The following is a 20,543-nucleotide window of genomic DNA, read 5'->3' on the forward strand; positions in this document are numbered from 1 at the left end:
TAGTTAGGCTCTTTTGCTGCTCCTTACCTATGGACTCTAGCCAGTGCACCCTCTTCTCCCTTTCCCATGCCCTGGGGATGCTCTCCCACAGGATCACACAGCCATTCCTAATTATCTTTACAAAGCTTTATTGTTAACTCATTCCTTGTTGAACCACTACAATCCTGCCTTAGCCAAGCATTGCTGGCATAGCAATCTGTATGGTCATTCCAGTCTCTCCCCAGGTCCAAGTTTCTACCAGTCTCATATATCACCTCAATAGGAAATGAAGAATCCACTTTATCCACTTCACAAAAGGTCTATAGCCACTTTTCTATCAATAACAAGGCAAAAAACCTGCAGGTAGGACACATGGCCTAACTCCTCTGATCCTATTTTGCTAACACTTCTTCATGTCAGAGTCCAACTAAGCCTATACCAGGCCCTATAACCAGTAACTGATGCTCCTCTGACTTTCCAAACCTCTGCTTGCAGTCAGCATAATCTGTCCTCCATTATAGCACTAGGACCACCATCAGTGTAACTATAAGGCATGGCTACTGGCCTCAGCGATCACACCAGCTCCTGGATTACTCAGGATGCCTCACTCACTCAGTCTGCCCACTTGTCAGGCCCTCCCAAAGGTGTGGCTACATCACTGTTCAATAGATGTCACAGTCTGCAATGGACATCATGTCCCCTGCACACCCTTTCCCCCATGGAACCCCTGTCATCAATTTCCATTCATTCAGAATGTCTTCTCTTGCCTACCTGTGATCATTCCTCACAATGGATCTTAGTAGACACTAACAGATTCTTCGTACACCAGGAGAGCAGGGCAATAGGCACCAATCAAATCTCCAGTCAGGGACAGGTGTTGTCCCAGTAGGTAGCCTGAGAGTCTGGGAAAGAGGAAATAAAAACGTCACACACCCCTTCACCATTGACAAACAATTCTGTTTCCCAGTCAGGTGGTTTTCATCCTCTGAGGGACCTCAACCTGCTTTGTGCCATCCCACAACCTGGACAGGTGGTTGCACACTGATATAACTCATCTTAAAATAGACATTGTCCCAGGAAGCCAGAGTCTGCCCAATGGTGTTACAACCCAGGTCTGTTGAGGTAGAGCCATTCATTTCATAGCTCTGCTATGGGGCTGATATCCATGTTGCTAGAGGAACTGGCACAGGAGGGCTGACACCTCCCTGACCTCATATCATTCTCTCTCTCAAGATCTTCCTGACACCCTCAAACACATAGCTGACTCCACACTTGCAAACCCAGATAGATTCCCTGGCAGCAATAACTCCTCAAAATCCTAGAGGTTTAGCTCTCCTTAATGTGGAGAAAGATGGGTTATGTGTCTTCCTTGGAGAAGGATGTTGTTTTTATAACAATGAGTGAGCATAGTACGGATGCAACCAAGAGACTGACAGATAAGGCCTCAGAAATTATACAGTGCCTGTCTGACTCTTGGACTAATGTTTGGGGCTGGGACTCGTGGCTTATGCCACTACCTGGACCTCTTTTCTGTATCCTCCTCCTCTCTCTTGGGGCTACACCTTCTCAGACTTTTCTTTCAGCTTTACAGGATGAAATACAAGAGATTACCAACAGAAAAATGCTGGGTCTAAATTCTCTTCCATACAGTGGTGTCCCTCAATATTTTCCTCCTGAGTAGGCTACTTGTGCTGCCCCCTTTGTCATGAATGAAGTAGCTCTGAGAAACTCACCCTCTTTTCCACCTCTCATTTATAGTAACAAAAGACAAAAATGTCAAGGCTGATCTGAGAGAGACCTTCCTGATCCTCTATGATTTTCTAGGTACAATAGGATTTCCTCAGCAAACAAGAGATAAAGGCCATAAAGAAATTTAAGGCTGGGCCTGCAGGCTTCCTGACACCAGTGCTCTAACACACACCTGTGGTGACTGTCTGTTATGGATTAAGAACTAGTGGTCAACTTAAGGCCAGTGGAATTAAAGCACCATGGATCTGAGTGTAGATGTTTTACCTGAGGAAAGTTGCTAGCATAAATAGAGACATGGAGAAGAGAAGCTGTGCCTTGTGGGTTCTCCTATGAGTTGCTCTTTGAGCCATTAGGTTCTCCTGGAGAAGCTCTGGTCCTCACATCGAACGTTGCTTCCTGGCTCCAGAGGGGAAGATGTGTGCCGCTTAATCTCCAGGATGAACTCAACACTCTGGCTTCCTGGTATGTACTCAACTATACTTGTTGTAGGAGGAGCTTGGGGCCTCCATGTCACTGAGGATAGCTATGATGCTTTTCAGGACAGCCCTGGTCTTTGCTGTGAGTGTGACTTCTTGGCTCCGTCATAGAATCCTTAACCTGCCAGCACAGTTCCTCACCCTGTGCACATAGACCTCCTGGCTTCTACTGCATTGTCATGAGCTCTGGGTTTTCATCTGGACTCATGTGGGACATTGCTGTGGGATTTAGGGCCCAGGCTGAATATTCTATGTCTTAGTGTTGTGGATAGATTTCCTGCATTTTCTTGCGTTAACTGTGGGTGACCATCATACAATAATATTATAAATCCTATGTCCTGATTCTAATTGTTTTCCTCATGACCCTGTGTACAATACTGTCCTTACAGATTTCACTGTAAACCTTGAATCAGATTCTTTGAGACCCCAACCCCCCTACATATACTTAGCCTCCCCTCCAGACACTCATTGATACCATTCTGGTTTCTGCTTAATGGAGGTAAAATAAAATCTAGCCTTTGCCATAGTCTTGGTCTCTAGATGGTGCCTCACATGCAGTTATTAACAGTTGGCATTGAAGGGATACAAAAGCTGACAACCTGAGCTATCAGCTTCCCCAATCCATAGGAATACTTAGAAAATAAGTAACAGTAACAATGGAGATGATGGGAAATGGCTGGACAGTATCATAGGTCAGAGAGCAATGGCCTAGAGAAAGCACAAAAAGACATATGCCCATCTCAGACCAAGATGGCAGCTTGAGCTCACAAGGAAACATATACTTCCAATTCTAAATGTTGTGTAAATGTGACATAAAATGCTAAGAACACACGAAGGTGAGGCAGTAGACTGGACAGAAACACCACACTCTCTTGTCGCTGTCTCTCATCATCACCAGATGGGACAGGTCCACTGCAGGACAAGAATCTCAGGGCTTCCTCAGATTCTGCATGATCGTGAGCTGGCTAACTGTTTCACTGTATATTACAGTGCAATAATGTAATGAGCTTGAATTGTCTGTTAAGCTCTGCCCACTCACCCAGTCTGTGGAAAAATTGTCTGCCATCAAACTGTTCTCTGGTGCCACAAAGATTGGAGATGGTTTCTCTAACAATTTCTGCCACTGTTCCTGACATGTGCATGGCTCCCCTTTGTGACTGTATGATGTCATACATGCATGTTACATGGTACACAGGACACTGACTGGGAAAAAGCTTTTAACACGTGTCTGCAGAGAAAAAGTACAGATCCAATCTACAGAAGTGAGGGTTATTTCTGATTCAGAGTTTTCTGCATTTTTCAAATTTTTCTAAAACAAAGCAAAGCAAAGCAAAAACAGAGAGAGGAAGGTGGGGTGGGGAGAGAGAGAGAGAAAGGGAGAGAGAAGGGGGAAAAGGCAAAAATAGACAAATGTATTGAACTGTATTCAATTTGGAGCATTCCTTTAACAGCTTCTGGTGAGTACAGCATTCCTTGGCTCACGGCCTCTTCCTCCAGCTTCAGAGCCAGAAACACCAGGCCAGTTCCTTCTCAAATTATCATCTCTCTGATTCTTTGCTCGACCTCACTCTTCTACTTATTGAACCATGTGACTGCATTATTAGGCCCACACAGATGATTTAGGGTGATCTCTTCATTTTGAGGGGAGTTGATCAGCAATCCCCTTTTGCCACATAACCTGACATATTTTCAGGTTCCAAGAGTTAAAGCTATGGACACCATTGGGGAGCACTAGTCTGCTTTCCCCAGGTCTCCTTTGAAGTTTTCAAGCCCTACTTTTTTTTTTCAGCAGCCTACAAATTCCAATCCATCTTCTATGTATTTACTCTTTGGCAAGTGCTCTGCCACTACTGTCTACAAGGTGATATTCCTCTTTTTTCCCCATCATATAGTGAAATGGAGCAATTAAAGCATAACTACAACAGCATAGACCTATTCGAATCTAACACAAGTACTTTCAATACCTTGGAGAAAGCATTTGAAAGATGCATCAGCTTAGGCCAGTGTGTAGTCAGATTTCTGGTCCTCCCACTTGTAGAATTGCTCAAGGCTGGGGAAGGTCTCATCAGGAATGTTAAAGAACATCAACAATGCTTGGGTGTGCACTGATGAGGTGTCCATGCTTGCCCTGCACAAATTCAGCCGACCTCCTTCCCATCACACATTCGTGCCTTTCCTGCTAACTCCTCTTCCTGATATGTCAGATGCTCCTAATGGCACACACAAGGAAGCAGGGCTGTGTTGGAAGTGGGTGGGTGTAGGGAGCCGAGTGACAGGCATTGCTGCCTCGATGTCTCTCTCTCTCTCCTATGGGCACTGCGTCTGCCTACATTAACCATAATCCTCTCCTTGTTACGTCACGTATCCGGATGTGACGGTGACCCTGTTGTATTCTTCTGTTTAACCTCTTCCTGTCCCAGCTCCCGCCCTTAGCCTATAAAAGGTGTGATCATTTTCTAAATAAACCGAAAGCTTGATCAGATTATTTCGTCTTGCTTTCGTCTCTGTTTTGTCTCCCCTATGTCTTTTGTTTAATCCCCGTTTCCCCTCCAGGAGTTCTAAACCTGTTGATCTACAGGCTGGATCAGGTGGGGACTGTGATTGCCACCGTAGTGTGGTGAAAGATATTTAGACCCCAGACTGTAGTATCACAGAAATGTTTGTGTCACATCAGCGCATGCATTGCAGAGGCTTAAATAACACAAAAAGCTTGACATTTTTTTCTTAGTTTTCTCACAAGTTGTTCTAAAGCAGCTGCCTCACCATTCAGATAACTATTTTTTCTGAAGTTTTAGTGTCTTATGATACAATAAAACCACACAAATTTCCTTAACAGGAGAAAGAGAAAGAGAAGAAAGAGGAAGAGGATGAAGAGGAAAAGGAGGAGGAGGAAGAAGAAGACAAGAAGTAGGAGTAAAGTGAAATGGAGATAGTCCAGTTGCAATGCCTCATATTTAAAATTACACAAAATACAGAAAACTGTGATTTCCAATGAGCAGCAAACATAAATAATTAAAATTTACAGATGTTCACTTGACAGATAAAGACTTCATACACGCAATTGTAACTAACTTTTCAGCTGACACCTACAATTCGTGGAAGCAAACACATACCACTACAAGAACTATTAAACAAAACCCTTCTGGCAGGATGAAAATGATGAAAGTAAAGATGAAAAGCAGAAGGAGCAAAGGTGTGTGGTTTCCACATTTTTTGTATTACATTTATAAAAGATGCTAAGAACAGCACAAAATGTAGGAAGAGAGAAACGGAAATACACTGTTGTAAGGTTCTTGTATTATATATGAAGTAATAAATATCCCCCAAAGGTAGGCTGCAGTGAGTTAGAGATCTTACAGTGATGTATTATAAACCATGAACCAGCCATTACAGCAAATCAGCACAAAGATTCATAGCTAATAGACCTCCTACAAAGAGATGAAATGAAATCATAACAAATACGTAACCCAACAAAGGCAGAAATGAGGAAAGTAAACACTGACACAAATAGAAAACAAATAAGAAGACATTTTACTGAAAGCTTTTATCCTCTGGCCAGTACTCACACAGGTACACCTACCACATGTAACACACAAACACACACACACAGACACACACGTAATGGACACTCACATTGCCTCTAACTCCCTGATGATCCAATGATGATGATGTGCACAGAATTACACTTTTCTCCTATCCCTCTCTCATGGATACTTAATTTTCATATAAGCAAGTGTATCATAATATGGGGGTAGTCTTATGTGTCAAGTTTTTGAAGTTGTTTTAGAAGTTCTTCAGTGCTTCTACTATAAAAACAATACTGACATATTTTCTCCTATTAACTTTTCCATTTCCATTTCCTTTTCCATTTAGATCTATATTAACCAGCTTCATGTCACTGTAACTAAATCCCTGAGATTTTTAACTTTTAATGACACGAGGCTTGTCAATTTGCCTCCTAGTTCTGGAGGTCTCAGTCCAGGATCAGATGGTCTGTTCCTTTGGGCCACTGACAAGGGCAGGTCATCATGGTGAGCATGCATGGTGGAGTAAACCATTCACACCCTGAGACAGGAAACAGAAAGAGAACAAGAGAGCAGGGTCTCCCAATTCCCTTCAGGGACACAACTCCAATGAACCAAGGATTTCCTTGAGATCTCACCTCTTGAAGGTTCTACCACATTCCAATAACACTGTCCTGGGGAACCTAGATGTTATCCCACAGAGCTCTTAGGGGCATTCATCTCATCTATACCCGAAAGTCTTAAAATATCTGGAGACTGCCTTTGTAGGTCATGTCAAGTAGAAATCTAGTTTTACTGGCATCATCCACTAAGTAATCTGTCTTCACTTGTCGAACTTTATAGCTATCTCTGTCATATTGAGCTCACATATACACCTAGGGTGACCCGTACACTCTTCATTATGCTCCATGGGGCAATTGGTCTGCTTTGCACCCATGTCATAGTCCTGTGACATTGTTACTGTGGACTCAACATTTCTATTACTAAAGAAATAGTTGAATGAATGCCTTGATATTTTTTATCAAAAAGTATTTTTGCAAAGCCTATAATATTTACTACTTAGCCCTTGAGAGAACATGTTTACTGATTTCCTTTCCTAGACTTTAGCCTTTATTCCTAACTGCTACTGACCATAGCTCTTTCTGTTGCATTGTTCACAAATTAAACAAATCTGACAAATGGACCTGGAATAAAGTGGACATTAAATTATAGGATTGTGTGCTTAAGAATAATTTTTAAGTAGTTTCATTACCGTTCTCTTTAAATAACATGAATAACCTTACCTGTACTGGAATAAAATTAAATAAATGTCAAATGAACTTCCAGAATAAACATCAAACCAGGATACCTGGAGGTTATTTGGAGTTTCAAGGAACATGGTGAAGCCTCTAAATCCCCATTTCTGGCTTAGCGGACTTTCTCGTCTGTCCCTGGAAACAGGCCCATCAAAATTCTCGCTGTTGTTTATGAAAGGTACTATTTCAGAAGCACTGTTACATGGGTTTCCAAAAGTTTCTGGTGGATTTGATTTTGATTGTGAGAATAATAGGCGATTGTTGGCTGGCCACGAGAACAACAGAAACTAGTGTGTGCACAGAGAACCTGGCTGCGCTCATTAGACCTAGTAAGCAGGTTTGAGAGCCATTCCCCAGCTCTCAGGAGTCCCACATCTCAACACAACAGCAGTCACCCCTGCTTATCACCAGGGGTAACCTCCCAAGACCCCAGGCATGCCTGAAATCACTCATAATATCCTATCTTTTCCCTCTGTGCACATGCCTGTGCTGAGGTTTAATTTGAAAATTAGCACAGTAAAGATGAACAACAATAAGCAATACATTCCACAATTTTAACAACACTGCAATAGAAGCTGTATAAATGTATGACATGTTTATTCTGGAGTTTTCCATTTAACATTTTTCAGACTGCAGTTGACCTCAGGTAACTGAAAACGGAAAGTAAACGGAATGGTGAGGGAAAACTATTGCTTCTACATTTATCCCAGGTTTCCATTAAATCTGAACTACTCATGCATATGATTTTCCTCACCATCCAGGAAAAGTCCCACTACTGGGCCTCTGTTTTTGCTGACACCTTTGAAATACTCATCCCCAGGCCCTTAGCATGAGGGCCTTCTGGTCCTTAGACTGCTCCAACTCCACATGTGGCACAACCTCCAGCTCACCTTCTGCTTACCTCTACCCTCTCCCTCTACAGTGTAAATGCAGTAACATTCAGGCAGGGGAGCTTCTTTTGTTCACCTCACATAGTATCCAGCAGGACATGGTCATTTGTTAGGGTTTTGTTAGCAAATACATTTCCATGGAAGGATGAGAAAATCCATCCTCTTTCTCTCCTATCTGATAGTGACTGACTCACAGGACAAGCTATATAAAGATTTTTTCATTATTTTTAAAAAATATATTTATAATTTCATTCACTTTGTTAGTTATGCAATTATAATTCTTGTATCTATCATCATAATTGGGTTTTATCTTAGAGTCTTTTTGTTATCAAGTTTTAATTTCAAGATAATACTAACTTCTTAAAATGTATAAGGGAGATTTTTCACTTGCAAATAATTCAGATAGCTGCTGGGTGGTCTGTTCTTAAGGATAATTCAAATTGTTATGGAAAATATATCCACAAAACCACTGAGCCTGTGTCTTTAAGACCTCATGCGTGTTGCTCTCAGGCTGATGTCAGTATTGTCCATTAAAGTTTTGTTTCTTTGAGGCACAGGGAAGTTGGAGCAGCCAGGTCACTTGCTTGGATCGGTGAAGAATGGGAGAAGTATTAACGTCGTGCAAATGGAGAGTTTTAAAAACTTCCCAGGTGATTGAAAAGCGTAGCACAGTTGAAAATGTGACCTAGCTCACCCAGCTGAAGTGCCCCATGCAGGAGCTGCCAGAATGACTCCTGGACATGCTTTTGGTCACGAAGGAAGGAGTCCCCAGTCTTAGGACTCCATTCCTTTCCTTTCTTGCCCACTTTCCTCTCCTTCCTTCCCTTCCTCCATGCTGCCTGCCCTCCCTTTGCAAGAGTCTACAGACAACAGGACGTGAACTGTGGGACAGGAGCACAGATTCACCCCTTCAGATCTGCCCACGTGCCCAGAAAAGCCCCCTGTTTTATCCTCCTTCACACTCAGACTCCTGGTTCCCTTGGCTCAGCCTTCTGTCCCTGCAATAAAGGAGACTCTCTCTAAGGGGCAGAGAGGCCAGAGATTTAGCTCACTGTTAGTATTAGTTTTAATTTGAACATGTTAGTCCTGTTTCCAGTGGTTTTGAAATATGGCTTATGAAATAACTCATCGATACCTAAAATGTATAGAAGTACTGTTAAGGGCATGGCACGTTTAGCACAATGTGGCCTATGAGGGTGGTTACACTTAAGAAATTACCAGTCTGTGATGTGCATGCCCATAATTAATATCACCATGATGTATTAGAAATGTGTACTTGTAAGGAGAAGCTGACCTCCCCAAAATACCATTAGGACTCCCAGTTAGACATGCTACACTTGGTGCAGGATCATCTTCCTGAGAATCTATGAAAAACCTAGAAATTAAAAGTGTGGTGGGAGAGATGAAGGAGTGGTAGCAGAAGCATCCAAGGTGAGGAATGAAACATGAAATACAGCAGAGGGGTGGTGTCCCTCTCAGATGTTGGCAAGCAGGTGTCCTGGGGCTGAGATATACAAGCTGGGGCCTGGGCGTGTGGCACCCGCAGGAGAAGGTACAGCTGAGAAAAGCAAGATCTTCAGGACCAAGATTCCAGGTTGACACAGCGGGAGGCGAAAGGCACCTCCAGCATCCTGGGTCAGAAATGAACACTAGACGGACAGGAGACTCCACTATGTGACTGCAGGGTGGGCGTGCTAGAGTTGGGAGAAGGGGAGGTTTCTGCATATATTGTGGAAAACACACAAAACAATTGCATGTTGTGTATGATGTTCAATGAAAGAGGAAGAAATGAAAGAATGACATCTTAGATCCCTCACCCAAGGAGAAGAAAAATTTAAAATATCCATTGACAAAGGTAAATGAAGGGGCAATAAGTTTTGGAGAAATCAACAATTCAGATTTAGAATTTCCGTTTGGAAAGACTGATGCACAGCAACAGAGGAAGGCCAGTATCTTTGCCCTCTTGGTCAGGAAACATCTGTGCCCTCTGCCACCGATGTCTGTCCTCCTAGAATGTCTGCAGTGGAAGCATCCTTAAAAAGAAGGCCCTGGACACAAGACAGAAATGCCGTTCAGAGTTGTCCTTGCCCCCAGCAATGCCTGTCTCTCATTTCTACATTTCCTTGCCCTCTGACCGATCTCCACACGAAGATGTTATTCAGTCATCACTGTGGTTGTATGGCCAATGTGAGCTAAGATCAATTCATTTCCTATGTGCTCTCAGTACCAGAAGAGGCCAGTTTGTAATGCTGACTTCCACTACAGCCCAGGGTTCCTGCTGGACAACTCTCATAACCTGTTAGTATGTACCTTAGGAAGCTAAGGGCTTTGGTCTAAGCCTCTGAATTGACCTAAAGCATAGCTCAGGTGAAACAGGGTGTATTGACAAGTGCACAGACTCCATGTTGCTTCTGAACAAGGAAGAGATGTAGAATGATTCTCCCATCCCTAACAAGCCTGGCCAGTGATTTAAGGCTGAACTAGGGCCCTCTCAAAACTGAGTAGTGTTACCCTCAATATTCCAAGCTTTTAAAGCCCACCCCTAATGATATATGTTCTAGGAACAATGTAAGCTACTGCAGTTTCTACATAAACTGCACCATTCTTAGAGAAAATAGAACCCTTGGATAAAGAATGTGTATAATTTTTGCCTCTTCTCCATGTGGGCTCTGCACCTGATGACTGTGACTCCAGCATGGCTGTCCAGCTAGCCAGGAAGGCTTGAAATCCCAGTTCCCTCCATCTGGAAGGTTTGTGGGAGGATGGCCAGTTCAGATTGTCCATAGCAGCAGCTGTGCTGCGTTCATCCACTTCACAGATTGGGTGAGAGCTGACCGAGGATGACAGACCAAGCAGTCAAGCTTCCATGATAGTTTGAGGGACATCTCCCAAGTCGTCTGTGATTATGTGTAGGAAACCAGCCTATGAGTTTGTACCTGACCGCGGATGAATGAGGATAAGTACAAAGAGACACAGAATAGGTTAAAATGTGGGGATTGGGAGGATCTTGCCTCCTTAGACAGAGAGCCCTGACTGTCTGGCTCTCTTTGCCTTTATTCACTCAGACATTGGTACAAGCAAGAAGACTAACACAAGACTGCTTTGCCTCCACCACCCATAGTACATGTCCAGGTAAGCAGCAAATCTTGGTTTGTTGTCTTTTGCCTGGCTTCCTGCATGGCGCCTTTCTTCTTAGTGCTCACAGAGGTGATCTATTAGACCTCAGTCTTCCGGTCTGGTCTCCCACAGTTATGTGTTTACGCAAGGTTTTTTTAAAATTCATGCTCTTTAGTATCTACTTCTGTTTCCAGGAATACATCTTATAGAAACACTCACTTCAGTATGTAAGTCAATAAATGTGTTTGTATGCACAATGGTGTTCATTTTTTAAAATAGAACACAAAATAGTGCATATTCTCAGTTAATTACTAAGAGTCCTGCTTTTAAGTATACTACTACAGTTACTGTAAAACTGTTAGCTTTATGTTTTGCCCATTTCTTCATTTTCTTTTTCTGAGAAATTTTATTGTGGTAAAAGTTATATAACATAAAAATTTCCATTGTATCAATTTTTGGTATACCGTGCATTGGCATTGGTTGCCTTCACAATATTGTACAACCATCCTTTCTGTTTCCCAAACATTTTTTTGAGACAGGGTCTCGTTATGCAGGTCAGGCTGGCCATGCACTCACCTTGTAACCCAGGCTGATCTGGAACTTACGACGATTCTCCTGCCTCAGCCTCCCAAGTCCTGGGATCAGGGGTGTGAACACCTGGCTCCCACACATTTTTATTACCTAAATCAGAAACTCCATAAGCATTAAACAATGATTCCCATTTGTTCTCTGCTCCCCATCCATCTCTGTAACCTCTAATTTACCTCCTGTCTCTATAATTTTACCTGTTCAGATATTTCATCTAAGTAGAATCATGCAACATTCTTCCTTTTGTTTCTGGTTTCTTTCACTTAATATAACATTTTTAAAGTTCATCCATATTGTAGGCATGTATCATTACTTCTTAGGGTTGAATAAAATTTCACTGGATCATAATCAACTTTTTGTTTATCCATTATTTGTTTGCAGACACATGGGTTATTTTCATATTCTGACTGTTGTTAATGACCGTTACTCCACAAAAATGTCTTCATTTCTTGGGTATATATATACTAGGAGTAGAATTGTTGGCTTATCTGGAAATTCCATATTGAGAATTTGGGGGAATACCAAATTATTTTCCATCTTAATTCCATCATTTAATATTCCCACCAACAATGTACAAGAGTTTCCGTTTCCCTAAGTCCTCACCAACACTTAATATATTCTTTTTTTACAGTTTTAAAAATTATTATAATATCATTTATAATTACAATAGTGATCAAGTATTCTCCTCACAAAACTGTGAGTTGACAGACAAACCCAAAATTGTTGAAGATTTATAATCAGGAAAAATACAGTAATCCAGATCCAAAATGATCTGCATGAATGTTTTAGAAAATGTCTTTTAAAATTTGATTTTATTTATTTTATTTTTAAAAGAAGAGAAAAAAGATAATCCTGATTATCCTTTTTATGACTGAATAGTACACCATTACATATTTTAAAAACCCATATCTTTTTATCCACCCCTCAGTTGATGGGTACATGGTTTGATTCTAAGATTTAGCTATTGCAAATTGTGCTGCTATAAACATAGGTGCACATATATTGCTGTGGTATGAAGTTTTTAATTCTTTTGGGAAGATACACAGAAGGGAATAACTAGTTAAAATGGGGCCTCTAATCTTAGTTTTTAAAGGAATATCGACACTGATTTTCACAGTGGTTGCACCAGTCTGTATTCCCAGAAACAGTGGAGAAAGGTTTCTTTTTCTCTACAGCCTCTCCAGCATTTGTTATTGACTGACTTTGGAATCTCAGTGCTGTTTTAATCTGCATCTCTTGAATGACCAATGATGTTAAACATTTTTTTGTGTATTTATTTGCTTTGCTATTTCTGCATCTAAGAAATGCATATTCATCTTAGATGCCCATTTATGGATTGAGTCTTCGAATTTGGGTGGTCTGATTTTTTTCAGTTTTTGTATGTTCTATGTATAAATCCTTCATCTACGGGACAACTGGCTATAATTTTCCCCCACTCTATGGGTTGTCTCTTCACTCTGTTGGTGATTGATTTTGTTGTGCAAAAGTTTTTAATAAGGTAAGATCCCATTTGTTGATTCTTTGTACTACTTCCCTTGCAGTCTGGGTGTTGTTCATGAAGTCTCTGCCTATACCTATGTCTTTGAGATTTCTGTCTATTTTCTCTTCCAGCAGATTTAGTGTTTCTGTTTTAATATTTAGATCTTTGATCTATTTTTTTAGTTTAGTGCATGGTGATACACATGGGTCTAGTTTTAGTCTTTGACTTGTGGAAAGTCAGTTTTTCCAGCACAATTTATGAATGAGACTTTCTTTCAACGAACAAGTTCAGCTCCTTTGTTAAAGATAATGTGGCTGAGTGTGTTTGAAGATACATCTGCATCTTCTATTCTGTTTTGCTGATCTTCAGGCCTGGTTTTCCTTTTTCTGCCAATGTCATGCTTTTTTTTTATCACAGTAGCTTTGTAGTATAATTTCAGGTCTGGGATTGTGATGTCCTTAACTTGCTTTTGCTATGCTAGGTCTTTTGTGTTTCCAAATGAATTTTAAGAATGTTTTCTCTAGATCTGTGAAGTATGGTAATGGTATTTTGATTTGAGATTGCATTAAATCTGTGTAACAATTTTGGGAGTATGGTGATTTTCACTAAGTTGGTTCTTCCTATCCAAAAACAAGGGATATCTTTCCATTTCCTGATATTCTTTTAAGTCACCTTTTAAAGAGTATTTTAATTTTCACTGTACAGGGTCTTTAACATTCTTTGTTAGATTGATTCCTAAGTATTTCACTTTTTTGGATTTTTCATGAAGGGTGTACTTTCCCTAATTTCTCTCTGTGTGATTTTGTTGTTTGTGTACAGGAAATCTATTGATTTTTGAGCGTTGACTTTGTATCCCACTATACTACTGAATTTGAATATTAAAAGTACAAGTGTTTTGGTGGAGTTTTGGGGGTCTTTCATGTAAAGTATCATGTCATCTGCAAATAATGATAATTTAACTTCTTTCTTTCCTATTTTCATTCCTTTTATTTTTTTCTCTTTCCTAATTGCTCTGGCTAATGTTTCCAAAACTGTACTGAATAGAAATGGTGATAATGGTCATACCTGTCTTGTTCTTGATTTTAGTGAAAATTTTCAGTTTTTGACCATTTAATATGATATTGCCTGTTGGTTTTTCATAGATAACTTTTATAAGATTGAGGTTAAAATCATCTCTTTTAATTTTCTGTAGGGTTTTTTAAAATCATGAATGGGTATTAGACTTTGTCAAATACTTTTTCTGCATCTATTGATATGATCATGTGATTTTTTGTCTTTGGTTTTGTTATGGTATATTTCATTTATTTTCTTCATTTATTTATTTATTTTGGTACCAGGGATCAAACTCACAACCTCGCACTTGCCAGGCAGGTTCTGTGCTGCTGAGCTATATATCCCCAACCTATGTATTACATTTATTTATTTGCATATGTTGAAACATCCCTTAAATCACTCAAACGAGTCCTGCTTGGTCATGGCATATGATCTTCTTGATGATTTGATGCTTTCTGTTTGCCAATATCTTATTAAGGATTTTGTATCAATGTTTATTAGGGAGACTGACTTGAAGTTTTCTTTATTAGTTGGGTTCTTATCTAATTTTGGAACCAGGGTAGTATTTACTTCCAGGAATGACTTTAGAAATACTGCTCCCCTTTCAATTTCTGTAAAGGGTTTCAGCATTAGGGGCATTAGTTCATCTCTAAATTTCTTATAGAATTCATCAAAGAATCTGTCACAGTCTGAGATTTTCTTTCTTGGTAAATTTTTCATTACATTTCCAATTTCATTGGGCGGTATCAGTTTATTTACAATTTTATATCTTCTTGATTTAGTTTAGGCAATTTTATTGTAGCTAGGAAATTGCCCACTTAGTCTGTTTTCCATCTCATTAGAGTATAGGTTCTCATAGAAGATATTGATGATTTTTTGGATTTCTTTGGAATCTGTTGTGATTTCCCCCTTTTCATTCTTAATTGCTGGAATGTGTGTTTTCTCTTTCCTTTCTTTGATGAGGTTGGCTAATGGTTTATCAATTTTATTTATTATTTCAAAGAACTAACTTTTGATTCATTCTTTGTATTGTTTTCTTCATCTCTACTACATTATTTTCTGCTCTTATCTTTATAATTTCCTCCTTCATAAGAGCTTTGGGTTTGATTTGTTCTTTTTCTAGAAGTTTGAGGTTTAACATTAAGTTGTTTATTTGAGCTTGTTCTGTTTTCCTGATTGTGAGCTCATCACTATAATGTTCCCTCCTACAACTGCTTTCATTGCATCCCATAAGTTTTGGTATTATCATTTAATTGCATATACTATTTAATTTCACCTTTAATTTCCTTTGTGACCCATTGATTGTTCAGAAGGATGTTGCTTATTATCCATGTGTTAATGCATTTTTTTTTTGTTTCTATTGTCATCGATTTCTTTATTCATTGTAGTCAGATAGTATGCATGGGATGATTTCAATTCCTCTACACTTACTTAAACATTTTTTTGTCAGCAAATGTAGGATCTATTTTGGAGAAATTCACATGTGTGACTGAGGAGAATATATATTCTGATATTTTGGAGGAGAATACTCTGTAGACATCTACCAAGTCCATTTGTTCACAGGCTTGGTTTAATTCTAATATTTCTTTGTTGATTTTTTTTATCTAGTTGATCTATCATTTACAAGAGTAGGGTTTAAAGATACCCACTACAGTTGTGTTAGTGCTTATTTGGATTTTCATGTCAGTTAATATTTGCTTTATGTAGTGGGGTGCACCAGTGTTTGGTGCATAAATAATTTTTATTGTTATCTCTTCTTGAAGTTTTCTCTTAATGAGCATATAGTGGCCTTCTTTGACTCTTTTGATCAGTTTTGGCCGAAAGCTTGCATTGTCTGCAAATAGAATAACTATTTCTGGGTTCCTGTGGCATAGAAAACTGTTTTCCATCTTTTGACTTTTAGTCTATGTGTTTCTTTTTGGGTTAAATATGCTTCTTGAATGCAGTGTATTGTTGGATCTTGCTTCCTGATCTATTCTGCCAATCTGTTTCTTTTGATCGATGAGTTCACTATTTACATTTCATGATTATAATTGATATGTATTCAATTTTCTTTTTCAGGTTGTTTATATGTTTCCATCTGCAGCAGTCATCATCCCTTTTGGAGCTTGTTCAGAAGACATCAGTGGCCTTTGTCTCTTATTCAGGAAAAGTCAACTTTGATTACTGCACCTAGATCTCTTATTGTACTGCAGAATTTGTATTAGTAAAAAAATTACTTCCTTTTCTCCTAAACTTTCCCAGGTGGCCTCTAACTCTTGTCTGCTACACAATTTCAATTCCTCAGGGTGTTCTTTAGCTAAGTAGGTGAAACACAGGCTAAAGCCTAGACTCTGATTAAAATAGCAAACATTCCTTTTGTATTATGTCGTTCACTCTGCCACCCAAAATGCTTTGTGCACTCTCGGTGCTTCTTTCACTTTCACCACAGTAGATTTTCCCAACAGATCCTAGACTCTGAAGGCCTCAAGTCTGGATTTGGATAAAATCAACAGTGCTGGAGACCAGGGCTCAAAAGAAGCCTGAGGTCAAATTTCCTCAGTGAAGGAACTGGAAAAGAATGTGTCAGATCTGCAGGACACTGAGTTCTTGATATTGAAAGATGAGGAAAGAGAACTGCCCCTAGGATCAGAGCAGGAGCTTTCTGTCTCTACCTGTTATTTAAAACTTGGTTCCACACACAGCTGAAGTCAGGACATCAGAAAGTATGACTCCTTACATGCAAGGGACTCCTGTCAGAACCACATGATACAGTGCACAGGGATCACAGAGGGCTCTGGATTTTAGCTGTCTGGCCTGAGGGTTGATGTCAAAGAATACAAAAATACTAGAGCAATAGGGACTGGGAGACAGTGGTCCTTTTATATGAGGACTACTCATATGACCAGAATTCAACTCATTTTTGTGTCAGGAAAATAGTATTCAGCTGAATATTCTTGAGGGAGCTTACCTTTATGGTTGCTATGTTGTATCAACTTGAGAAGTTTAGAAGTGTAACTGAGCAACTCAGCAGGGGACTAGGGTTGCCATTCTCTAAACCTCTTCCTCCTGCCCAACAAGAAGGCACAACATGATGTGAGTGCTATGCCCACCTGGAAGAGGGGTAGCCTGCTTATAATAAAGAAAGAAACAGAGACTTGCTCTCCTCCCTTTTTGCTCTTGCTGTATTTGCTGTCTTCAACTGCTTCCAACTGTTGTCCTTGTGCCACACCACCCTGCCTTGAAGACAGCTGATTACGGACTCAAACCTCCACAAGCTATGAGCTAAATAAGCATTTCCTTCCTTAATTTGGGGTGTCTGGTATTTTGTCTCAGCAACAAGAAAAAGTAACCAATATATAAGTAAGCTTTGATAAGTGGCTCAAATCAGACATTTTGCTAGCAGCTGCTTAAGTGACTGGAGTGTCCTAAAATTGCAGTTGCTTAGCTGTGATGAAGCTACTCTGCAGCATCTACATAAACTGGTTCCTCACTGCTGCATGGAACTTGGGGTGGTGGAGGAAATGATGCAAACAGGAAACCCAGGATGTCCACTGGGAAGTACTAAACTGTCTTTTGTCTCAGATCCAGAAATCTCCTCCTGTCTTGTACCCTCAGAGCTGATAGTGGATGTGGTCTCCCTACTTTTTATAGGCAGAATTCACACTATCTGCCAGTGGCCCTTCTGTTCTGCCACTTGGAAAAGTACAGGCTGGCAGATAAAAAATGTCCCTCCAACAGAAAGCAATTTATGCTCACTGATTGAATAGTCTGGATCACTCTCTCAGTTACCCATTGCAAGGTCTGGCTATGTGGTGGACTGGAATCAAGCTGCTAATTGAGCCTGTTTCTATGCAGAGGTCACAGCTGCATGCAACTGCTGGTTTTTGCCCAGTGTTTTCCATTTGTCTCATAGAGAAGGAGGGCACCTTATAAAGGGCATCTCTCTTTCTGCTGCCTGGTAAATTGATTCTATTAGTGCTTCAACCCCCTCTTGTGGTTCTTGTGCAGTGGCAAGCAGAAACACTGAAACCACACCCAGGATTTGGAGGCAGATTCATTTACATGAATGGATGGTAGGGATCATTCCCAGAATATCAGGTCCTGGTCTCGGGTGGTCTGCGGTTTATATGGGATAATCCAGGAAAAAGTACAGAGGCAAAATGGGTTGTCATTGAGGATGGCTTCTTCCATTACGCATCACATGGCCAGCTATGCATCACAGTGACCAGTCGTTTCTAGGAGGCAGAAGCAATCAGAACTGGGACAGCAACTACTACCTGGGCAACTAAGAAACTGAAGTATACTGGACAGGGGAGCAGGCACATTTTCTGTCATACTTGGAGCTTGATGAACTTGAACTACACAGAAGGAGGGCCCTAAGGGGATTCAAACTTGGTAAATTTGATATGAATATTCTTGTCTCTTTCTCTGGATCCTTCTAGACAGAAGGTCTGAGTGCCAGCAGCGAGTGACTGGATAAGAAGGGAGATTGTGGTCTTGGGATGTAGCTCAGTGGCACAATGCCTGCCTGGCAAGCATGAAGCCGAGAGTTCAATTCCCACGGCCAAAAGTAAAATAAAATAAAATAAAAATAAAATAAAATAAAATTAAAGTGAGGTTGTACTACTGGAATGGGACACCACATTCTGTGGAAGTGAAGAGAGAGCCACACAACATCACCAGTGTATGAATGCTTAGGTCCTAGGCAGTGAGAGGAGGGGCATTGATGACCTCTGCTCTTTCACAACACCTCTGGAGTCCTGCCACACAATGAAACCATGGGAAATGTCCTTTAAACTGTCACTAGAAGCTTGACTGCTTGGTTTATTATCCTCGGTCAGCTCTCACCCAATCTGCGAAGTGGATGAACGCAGCACAGCTGCTGCTATGGACAATCTGAACTGGCCTTCTCAGGCACACCTTCCAAATGGAGGGAACTGGGGATTTCAAGCCTTCTGGCTAGCTGGAGAGCCATGCTGCAGTCACAGACAGCAGGCGCAGAGCCCACATGGAGAAGAGGCAAAAATTATACACATTCTTTATCCAAGGGTTCTATGTTCTCTGTAACTGTGCAGTTTATGTAAAAACTGCAGTAGCTTACATTGTTCCTAGAACATATATACCCAGGGGTAGGCTTTAAAAGCTCGGAATATTTAGGGAAACACTGCTCAGTTTTGAGAGGGCCCAAGTTCAGCCTTAAATCACTGGCCAGGCTTGTTAGGGATGGGAGAATCATTCTACATCTCTTCCTTGTTCAGAAGCAACATGGAGTCTGTGCACTTGTCAATACACCCTGTTTCACCTGAGCTATGCTTTAGGTCAATTCAGAGGCTTAGACCAAAGCCCTTAGCTTCCTAAGGTACACACTAACAGGTTATGAGAGTTGTCCAGCAGGAACTCTGAGCTGTAGTGGAAGTCAGCATTACAGACTGGCCTCTTCTGGTACTGAGAGCACATAGGAAATGAATTGATCTTAGCTCACATTGGCCATACAACCACAGTGATGACTGAATAACATCTTCGTGTGGAGATCTGTCAGAGGCCAAGGCAACATAGAAATGAGAGACAGGCATTGCTGGGGGCAAGGACAACTCTGAATGGCATTTCTGTCTTGTGTCCAGGGCCTTCTTTTTAAGGATGCTTCCACTGCAGACATTCTAGGAGGACAGACATCGGTGGCAGAGGGCACAGATGTTTCCTGACCAAGAGGGCAAAGATACTGGCCTTCCTCTGTTGCTGTGCATCAGTCTTTCCAAACGGAAATTCTAAATCTGAATTGTTGATTTCTCCAAAACTTATTGCCCCTGCATTTACCTTTGTCAATGGATATTTTAAATTTTTCTTCTCCTTGGGTGAGGGATCTAAGATGTCATTCTTTCATTTCTTCCTCTTTCATTGAACATCATACACAACATGCAATTGTTTTGTGTGTTTTCCACAATATATGCAGAAACCTCCCCTTCTCCCAACTCTAGCACGCCCACCCTGCAGTCACATAGTGGAGTCTCCTGTCCGTCTAGTGTTCATTTCTGACCCAGGATGCTGGAGGTGCCTTTCGCCTCCCGCTGTGTCAACCTGGAATCTTGGTCCTGAAGATCTGGCTTTTCTCAGCTGTCCCTTCTCCTGCAGGTGCCACACGCCCAGGCCCCAGCTTGGATATCTCAGCCCCAGGACACCTGCTTGCCAACATCTGAGAGGGACACCACCCCTCTGCTGTATTTCATGTTTCATTCCTCACCTTGGATGCTTCTGCTACCATTCCTTCATCTCTCCCACCACACTTTTAATTTCTAGGTTTTTCATAGATTCTCAGAAAGATTATCATGTACCCAGTGTAGCATGTCTAACTGGGAGTCCTAATGGTATTTTGGGGAGGTCCGCTTCTCCTTACTAGTACACATTTCTAATAC

This window comes from Cavia porcellus, unplaced genomic scaffold (assembly GCF_034190915.1).
Source record: "Cavia porcellus strain 051 isolate PalLab524CR breed Dunkin Hartley unplaced genomic scaffold, mCavPor4.1 scaffold_1, whole genome shotgun sequence".
NCBI lineage: Eukaryota > Metazoa > Chordata > Mammalia > Rodentia > Caviidae > Cavia > Cavia porcellus.